The sequence below is a fragment of the Pezoporus flaviventris genome, unplaced genomic scaffold (genome assembly GCF_033815535.1).
Source record: "Pezoporus flaviventris isolate CSIRO_AGI_PZ_B2104156 unplaced genomic scaffold, CSIRO_AGI_Pfla_v1 ptg000040l, whole genome shotgun sequence".
In the NCBI taxonomy this organism is placed as follows: Eukaryota; Metazoa; Chordata; class Aves; order Psittaciformes; family Psittacidae; genus Pezoporus; species Pezoporus flaviventris.
Window position 1 is genome coordinate 3,520,440 of NW_026892588.1, and position 10,309 is coordinate 3,530,748.

Consider the following 10,309-nt stretch of genomic DNA (forward strand, 5'->3'; position numbering starts at 1 on the left):
TTATTCCCTCAATCCTCATGGCTTTTTAAGCCCTTTCCCCATTTTACACCTTTTCCAAGGACATGTGAGGTCTTGCCCATAGTCTGTAGTTCCCCAGAAACTCACCCATCTCAAATTCCTTTCAGTATAGTTCTCTGTAGACTGCAGTTTGGATCAACTGTGTAAAATCTCTTTGCACCCCCAGCTATCCATTGATAATAGCAGCTTTCTGTAACCAGCAATTCTTAAGAGATGCAATTTGCAGTACACAGTTCTGTGCAACAGTCAAGCAAAGCTCCAATTTCCATTTCATGTAAACAGTGACTCAGACCACTAGAGAAGGGCAACATTCCATCAATATCACTAATAGATGAGGATCAGTCCAACCCTGCAAGCTTTAAGATTTGTGTTAATTTTTGTGGGGCTGCTGGAAGCCTCTGTTTCTTTTCAGACAAATCACCTTTCAGACATCTCTATCTCAGCTCACTTTGCTTTTTTCTACAGGATTGCTGCTTTATTTTCATGGGAGAAAAAAAAACCAATGTGTTAAGCTCTTTACATACAGCTCAGTGCCTGCCTCTTGTGAGCACAGCCAAATCCCATGGTGACTGGATATCTACTGCCCAATTTATTGCACTCCTCATTTCAACAAGCAGGTAAGGCAAAAAATGGAACAACTTTGTTTCTCTACTGCTTGCTGCTCCATTGCAGCAATGGGTGAGGAGGCAGCACCATCTACCACCCTGTGCAGCCATTTTTCAGCTGCATGCCCTGAAATTGAAATTTAGAGCTGTTCATAAATAAATAAAAAACTGCCTGTATTTAATGCAGGGAAATATTTGCATAATTATTTTTCAAGGTAATGAGTTTAACAGAAGCCAAAATGCAGAGGCTGAATATCTTTAGAGCAGCCTGTGCCAGCAAATAAACACAGAACTCTTGTTAAGTATCAAATTGCAGAGCAGTTTAAAATCAGCATCACTTATTTAGGCAACAGTAAGTATCTATTTGTGCTGGGCAGGTGGCCAAGGTGAACAAATGAACAATTTATATGTAATCGAATATTAGATGAGCCTCATTTCATTTTACCACCATTTGTCTCTTGGATTATCTGCAACCAACACCTCTGAACAAAACGTTACAAAATAAAGTTGGCTGTCAAAACACCTCCTCCAAAGCCAAGGAAACAACTGAGATGGAGCATATAGTGAACTTTGAAAGCAAGTATTCTGAAATGGTACCTACTCACTTTGCTAAGTAATGAAATCAAGACCAACATCAGTCTAACATACAGAGATTTAGTCAGTGGCACCTCTGCCTTCCGGGATGGATCAAAAATTAGCCGGCAGGTAAGTAAGAGATGCAGTTGACTGACCTACGTTGACACAAAGAAACTAACCAACCCACCCTATGTAGCAAACCCCAGGGATACATGGGCACCAACTATTAATCCAATGTATTACAATGTTTTACCATCCACTTGCTGCAGAACTCATTGGGAAGTCATCAGTATCAATATCAGACAAGGGGCTGTGGTGTCTTCTTCAAGAATATTTCCCAGACCATTAGAGGACTTTGGAAAACACTGGTCCACCTCTAAGATATTACCTCTACAGGAGAAGAGGAAGAAGTGGTCATTGGGGCCTAAATATTTAACCGACAATTCTGATGAAAACAGAGCTACAGCGTGATGAGACTCACACTGCACCTCTGTACAATGTGCAAAAGTGACTCGATAGCTGAACTGAAATTCTGAAGTAAACAACTTACATGTAAGTATTATTTTAAAACAAAGCATTTTAAGCAAATAAGGCAGAGCAACAAATACATAAACACAGCCTATTAAAACTGTTCTGTTTTGGACTGTGATTTAGTGCTGCCGAGAAACGCATTGTAAAAGCTAGGAGGTTCTGCCATCAGAATTAGGAGAGAGAACACAAACAAAAACCGACTAATAATCAAAATGGTTTGCAACATTTTCTCTTACAACCCCAAACCCACAACTTTTAGTCCCCCACAATGCTTCTTAAGTTTATCTGATAATGGAGAGTTCGAAAATATAAACAGAACAAAAAAAAAAAAAAAAAAAAAGACATAGATACTAGCAAATAAAGATTTTAAAAAAGTAAGGGAAACACATGTCCATAAGTGTAAAAGTCTTGGCTACTTGCTCCTGCCATAGAAAACAGGATCAGAAGTGTAAGAAGATGTGTAACTGGAAAAATATTCAGGCTTAGGCATCTCTTTACCTGAAAGTGAGATAGTTGATACCAAAAGATGTAAATGCAATTACTGGAGATCAGAGAGGATTAATTTGCACAGAAAAATTAACCATGAGCATGTTCTGCTGTGCCACTGAGGACCTCAAGCTTTCACTAACATTACAGGAATGTGAATGTACATAACAGAACAAAGTACTCGAGATCCAGCTAAACAACAGTAAAGGAAAAATAAAATAACAGGCTGCCTGAAAGGTGTGAACATATAAAGGAAACAGAATAACCTACCAGGCAGTATTGATGGAAAATGGAGCAAAACCTGAGCTGTCACCTTTCACAGCACTTCACCATCTGAATTGCTTGAGAAACCAAACCAAAATTATAAGGAACACTTTCTTCACTGACAGGGTGGTGAGGCACTGGAACAGGCTGCTCAGGGAAGTGGTGGAGTCACCGTCCCTGGAAGTGTTCACAAACTGTGTAGCTGAGGCCTTTACTGACATGGGTTGGTGGTAGTAACAGTTGGACTTGATCTTAAAGGTCTTTTCCAACCTGGTTGATTCTATGATTCAATGTCACAACGGTGTTCAGAAATGACTGCTTTGACCTAAACAGTTAGTATTACACAAAATGGATTCCAATGTACAAAGCAGTGTTAGAGAGGGTGCACATGACAACGATCTCATCCAGTAAGATGCATTTCAGCTTAAGGAGAAGGAAGACTTTTTCTTCAAAAGGGCTTTTACTGGAACTTGCAGGTCACAGGAAATGTAACCTATCAGCTTGGAAGCTTAAAACATAAATGTCTTGTCCCAGCCAGTGTCTCATCAAAAGAAATGATCAGAGTAGTCTGACCAGACCCAACTATCATAGCCACACAGCCTACCTATAGCTCAAATACCTAGGAAATATTCTTGCTCATTTCCTGACATGAATTCTAGCATTGTAAAATGTGAATGTTTTGCTTTCTCAGCTATACAGAATTTGTGTTTCAATCATCCATTATTTTGCTACATACAAAGTACTTCAAAAATGCATATGAAAATTTGCTTCCTTCCCCTGCATTTCTTCTGTCATACATATGTTAAACAACACTTCAGAGAGAAATCTCAATTGTCAAGAGCTCTCGCAGCCATGCATCAATCTTTTTAATAGAGTTCACTGAGTTTTTTCGCCCCTCTTCACAATAGTAGCTAAGACAGACTCTACAAATTCTGGGATTTTCATCTGCAAATAAAAATCTCCTGGACATGCCCTTGCATTTATAAATGTGTTAGTTACTGTGAGGTTTTTGCATTGCTTACCTTAGCAGCTCATGGCAGGAAACAAATCACAGCAAATCTAAGATCAAATCATTAACTCTACTGCAACTCAAACACAGTAGGAATATTTCACAAGGCTCACAAGCTGAAGGGGAATAGGTCATTTGTATTCCCCAAAACCTGTCAGTGACTTCCCTAGGATTTTTTCCTTTCCCAGCACACTCTCTGAGCAGAAATTACACTGCATTTGCTGGCAATTTTACCCTTCAAAATGTTCAGCTTTTCATCAGAAAACCTTCACAGAAGGTATTATTTCTTCATTTTTATGTTACTGGATATACACCTGATTTGCACAGATGGCTCTGAATGGGCTAACTCTTGTTCTCCAGCATGGTTTATCTGAAGGTTAGAAGTCAAAGTGTGAGACATAAGAAAACCTAACCATCCAGAAACCAATTTTTCAAAGCAATTTTTGAACCTCAATAAGACAATACAAACTAACGATGCAGAACTATGCTCCAGGAACTCCTCTTAGGCTAAAGCAGCAGTGGCTTTTGGTCATGAATTCTAAGCACTCTGGACCCAATTTACAATAGGTGAGCTGAAGGAATTGCCTCATATTACAGCTCACAAAGTGATTTATGTAAGAATAGTCAGGTTAGAAAAAAGCTCTGCCTAGTATGCTATCCACTGTCTCTTACCAGTGATCAGCAGCAAGCAGAAGGGTGTAAGAACAGTGATATTCTCTAAGCCTTCATAAGGTATGGCTTAAGGGTTTTGTCAGCCACAGGTATCCAGTGGCTCACAAGTATTTTCTTCTTTGAACTCATTCAGTCGCATTTTGAGACGCTGACAAGAATTTGTTGCTATCATATACCTAAGTGGCAAAGGGTTTTACCCACTTCCACAGCAAAATCAAACCTCAGTTTAGAAGTTCATTATTCTGGCTTTGCAGCTAAAATTTCCTTTTACCAGATAAAGCATCTAATACTTCCTAACTTCCCTGCAAAAGTTTACAAACAGGTAAAAAAGAAAGATACTTAAAAGAAAATACTAACGTGGTACTAAAGTAAGACATCTGCAAAGGGACTTTCTAACAGAAGTGGTAGGTCAATCTAGATGACTCTTGTTAAAAACTTAAGAGGAGCAAAAACTTGAAAGGAATAATGTAATACTCATTATAAGAGTTAAGCTTCTCCATCATTTGCCTGGGTTGCTCCACATCTACACTTGCTTGAGTGATCTGTTTTTAAAACAGACTAGCTCTCTTTTGGGCAGGTGTATCTTCCCAATTTTTCCAAGATTCATTCAGAAGTAGATTTGCAGACGAGAAGATGCTTTAGATAATCCTTTTAAAAACTCTGCAATACAAGTTCTCCCTTGTGGAATTTTAAAGATTGTACTCTAGTGAATGATATTTATCATCCTTGGTATCACTGGTAAAAAAGAAAAAAGACATAGTGTCTGAGAGTCAAGCAGAGGGAAGTTCTGCATTTTCTACACTTCTGTAAGCTGACTTGCCCCAAGGGTGCCCTGTGGTAGGAGGTTAGACGCAGTTGAGACCATCATGCTGTGGAGCAATTTGGTGATTTTTCTGGCCATTTTCTCTTGCAGAGCTCTTTTCTCATCAAACGTTTTCCTACTGAATTATTCACTGAGGAATTAACTTCAAACAGCCCCTTGTTATTTCCTAGCTTTGTTATAAAACTCAAAAAAATCACATCAGCACAAGCTTATTCAGCCAAAACAATAAACATCTACTTGTCTAAGTTAGTTAAACACATTAAAAGTAGCTAAAGCAAAAAAGTGAGGAAGCAAGACTGAGAGTGATTTTAAAAGTCCGAGGCAATAGATACCCGAAGATTAGGAATGTTTGCCCTCTCTCAAATGGAAATAATTTCTTGTGCCCTACCAGCAAATATATTTGACAAACAGAGGCATCTGTGATATTTAATGCGGTACTTGAAAACAGTCTTTTGAGAACTACATTATAGAGCTTGTGTCCCAAGCACCACAGGTTTTAGCGCCTGCTAAAAAAATGGACACAGGCTAAACAGGGGATATTTGAGAGGAGGAGATATATAATTTAACTGTGTGTAGCTAGGGTAGACATCTATTTATTCTTGCTGTCCTCAGAGACACACTGTTAGCACACACTGAGAGAAGGCAGTCTATTCAACTGGAGCTTCTAAACTCCGTATTATGCTAATGCAATAATTCAACATTTTATTAACTTAGGAAATGGCAGAGTTCAGTTGTGTCTGCTCAGACCTGAACTCTCTCAACTCTCTTGGAACCTATCAGTGGACAAACACAACAAACATGTAAGTAATGGAAAAACCCAAGCTCATCTATTCGGCCAATGGAAAGTTTACTCATTTCCTATGTCCCAGACCTGGAGGTAAAAACAAAAAAGAAAAAGACAGCTTCTCAACTTCTGCAACTACTTTTCAGGGTGCTGTAACTTCTGCAATGCTACAGTGTCCTTCTTGAAGTAACATGGAAGGAGGGCAGGTTAACAACCCCTCTTTCCTTCATACATACCATAAGGTCTCACAATTTAGGATCTGAAAGTTGCAGAAAGGGGTAACTATTGCTAGGCTTTATAGCGCAAACAAGTACAGAGCAATAAGGGGGTTTCTGCATCTTTCCCTGTCACTATCTATACAAAACCCAGAGTTAATTTGAGCTTTTACATTACCTCTGGTAAGTCCATTCAACTTGCACATTCAAAATCTCCACGCAGAGGTACCTGGAAATTATTTTAATACATCAGGGGGAAAAAAAAAAACTCTTTTATGTACAGCATAGTTATATTTCCATTCCCTGGTCAGAAGGAAATGCAACTGGAAAGCTGAGGACATTTTGCAAAGTCGAGCGTTTTGGTGAAAAGCATTTTCAGGGTTGACCTTGAGCAACCTTAACCACAACTTACCTGATCAGAAACCTGGAACTAAAGCTTTGCACAAAGGGCTGGACAGAACTGTAATACATACAACATTCATTTCATCACCCATAAAAGCAATTTCTAGCTAGACATGTCATTAGTCCAATTTCAAATGCAAATCTTAGTGCACAAATAATTCTTTTTCTCACTTCCTGCCAGTGTGAGATTAGTCAGCATGACACTGATTGCACAACTGAAAGTGACAGAGATTTGGAAAGAGAATGGATAACAATTTCATGATAACTGAAAATTAATTATACTTACCCAGCAAATAATCACTGCATGTCTAATGTTTCATTAAAAAAAAATGAAAAGGAATGGACATCCCCCCTTCATTTTCCTTACCATAAAACCTGATTGAAACCTAATAAAATATCTCCTCCTGGCTACTTTATACAGTCCTCTCTTCGCCAGGCTCCTAACTCCTACCTAGAGATTATATAGCAGCATTGGCTGTAGCAATCATGAGATGGTGGAACTTGGGATCCTGCGTGGGAGAAGCAAAACAGTAAGCAGGAATAGAACCCTAAATCTCTGGAAAGCTAACTTTAGCCTCCTCAAAGACCTACTTAGATGAATCCCATGGGATAGAGATCTAGAAGAGAAGGCAGTCCAAGAGAGTTGATCAATATTTAAGCACCACTTTCTCCAAGTGCAAGACCAGTGTATCCCCATGATGAAGAAATCAGGCAAAGGGTACAAGAGACCTGCATGGATGAGCAGGGAGCTCCTAGGAAATCTTAAACTCAAGAAAGAAATTTATGGGATGTGGAAAAAGGGGCAGGTCAAGTGAGAGGACTATAGGAACATTGTCAGGATGTACAGGAATGAGACAAGGAAGGCCAAGGCCCACAGAGAATTGAGTTTGGCAAAAGACATCAAGGACAAGAAGGGCTTCTACAAGTATATCAACAGCAAAAGGCAGATAAGGTAAAATGTGGGACTGCTGCTGAATCAGATTGGTGTCCTGCTCTAGGTGACCCTGCCTTGGCAGGGAGGGTTGGACTACATGATCTCCACAGGTCCCTTCCACACAATTATGTGATTCTGTGATATACCCACTGCTCTGAGATGAGTTCTGCTGGGCACAGAGTACCTAAAAAGCAGATGCTGTAATACCTGCACCTATTCTATGAAATGTACTGTTCTATCTCTTACAAATTCACTTATCCCAGGCACTGTACATGTTACCCAGGGCAGATATGAGTTAAAAATAAAACCTGTGTGTGTGGCTTTCTTTTCAAGAGGCATGCATAACCTACTTTCTCTCATTACTTTTGAAGGTAAATCACCTCAGCTAGAAAATCTCTCTGAGAACATACTGCTTGGCTGAGTTTCATTGGCTAGCCAGGCTTGGTAAAGAATATGTTTTAATAGGCTACCATCTGCAACCTTCCCATTATAGTCTCTTTTCCAAGATGTGTGGTATGTGACAACTTTGTTAAATGCTTATAGGAGTAATCTACCATGCAACATTATTTCAGTGACACAAGCTGGGATTCAAATTATGCCATTTCTTTCTAGAAAGCAAATGACCATAACTTCCAGGAGGAAAGTCATTCTGAGAGTTCTGATGTATTATGATGTATTTAAACCTAAGGTTTAAGTCCTTTGAATTAAAACCAAATTAATTTTGTAACATCCGGGGCACTCAGAGGAAGATGAAGCAAAAGGAAACAAAAATATCCAAGAACTTCGAACTTCCTCAGCAAATCTTGCTACTGTTGCAAAGACCTCAGTGTTTCAATTCTCTTCTTCCTTCCACAGCTACTAAGAGTGGGGATGTCCACTAATGCAGAGAATTATAGAATGGTTTGAGTGGAATCGACCTAGATGAGCCAGTTCCAACCTCCCTGCAGTGAGCAGGGACATCTTTCACTAGAACATATCGCTCAAAGCTCCATCCAGCCTGACCTTGAGCTTTCAAGGATGGGGCAGCCACAGCTTCTCTGGGCAGCCTGTGCCATTGCCTCACCACTCACATCATAAAGAACTTCTTCTTTTGTGTTTTCAATATCATTGTCATTTCTTTAGTATATTGGTTTTTAGAAGTATCATTGTCATTTCTTTAGTAGCTTGGTTTTTAGAAGTCATGGGACTTGAGAATTCTCCCCAGAAGGGCACCTGAGCCCTTCACTGGCAATATGTAACATGTTTTTTTTACTGTCCTGTGAATCAGAAAAGCAGAATGGGGATATTCTACATTCTCCTTGAAGTCATTCAGGATACATTTAGGAGAGGAGATACAGCACCTCTCCTGCTCCCCCCAGGAGGATTGGTTTGTTTGTGCTTTGAGCTCCCAAATCTAGAGGTAAACTGCAGAGGCACCGCACGAAGTTCAAGACCTAGCACTGTTAAACCCCCATCCAGAGCTTATTCACTCACACCACTATTGTCATGTGGCTATTGTTGGGCTTGAAAACAGAATTAATAACAAATACTAAGTACTTAGGCTTTGGTGTAGAAATAAAATCACCATTTTGATAAATGGATACTAAACTGATTTGTACCTACTGAGGTCTTACTGTTCTCAAACTTACTACTCAGTTCACTGATAAAGACCTTTCAGCCTCCCATAGAACTATGTAGATTTCTTCATCAAAGTAGTTTTGTATGTATTTTTAAAGGTTAAAGTTCCCTTTTAAAATAAATGTTAATGTTGCCTATCACATGTTTCTCTGTTCTTCTATTTCTAGAACTTCAACCCTGAATTTCATTGAAACATGACAATATTCTACCATTGCTAAAATCTACCCTCTATCACATGATGAAAGAAGTCAGCTCATTGTATTACACAGGAAGGAAAGCAACTCTAATTACAATGCCATTCCTTGGATATGTGCAGAGGTTTCTTATCACTTGTAAAATAAAATAAAAATTTTGGAGTTCCATGGAAGTAGACAAGCCAAGAATATAAGATATGTGCATTATAGGAGAACAAAAAGGAAGTAGACCTACAACAGCAATATGGCCTGTTGTTAATTTAGTACAAATCTGAGACTGATAAGACACTTCATATGCAAATGTACAATTACCTTCACAATATTACACCAAGGCATATAACAATAAGCATTCACTGAAGGAGATATGTTCATATGATGAAGATACCTGCTTCAGAACTAATCTCTCTGAAAAAGATGCCACATAGATATTGGAGTAATCCAACAGATCTAGAGAATATCTGAGATGGGCATTCGTGGGTATGTGATGGGGGAGAGGAAGATATAGATATGTGAGAGAAGGGGGTTGTGAAAGGTTGTTTCCTTTTCTTTTGAAAACTTCTCTAAATCATGACCACTAACTAATCAAAGGAAGAAACCTCACAGAGGAGGTTTTGCATGAATGGAAATGCCAAACTTGGAAACACCAAATTGAAAGATGTCTACCTGCAAAGAAAAAATGTTACTCAGCTCAGTCTATGTGAAAAAAAGTCCCGAAGATATTGAGCTCATTTCACAGGCAGCAATGACTGACAAAACATACTGCAACTCCTTTATCAAACTGAACAGAGCTTGAGACCAAATTTCCCACCTTGTAAATAAATGAACTTGGAGTATGAGTTATGCTTTGCTGTATTTTGGTCATGAAAGAATAGATCCAGCCGTTTTGCTTTTGGTTTTTTCCTTCTCTCAAGCTAAAACCTAGAGGTTTTATATATAACTATTCAAGTACTGAATGTTGTTACCCAAATCCTGTTACTTTCAAAGTAAAGGATATCAAGATATCAAAGTAAAAACTCTTATCTAAATCAGTATTTGTCCATTAAATATTCCACAAAACTATGTTATTGCTTTGCATCCATGAGTTAAGAGTAGAAGCTGTTCCAAGTTTTCAGTACTTCTTGTGATAAAGTGTGAATGAGACCTGAAAATCCACTAGACTCTGGACTTTTTAGTGGCTAA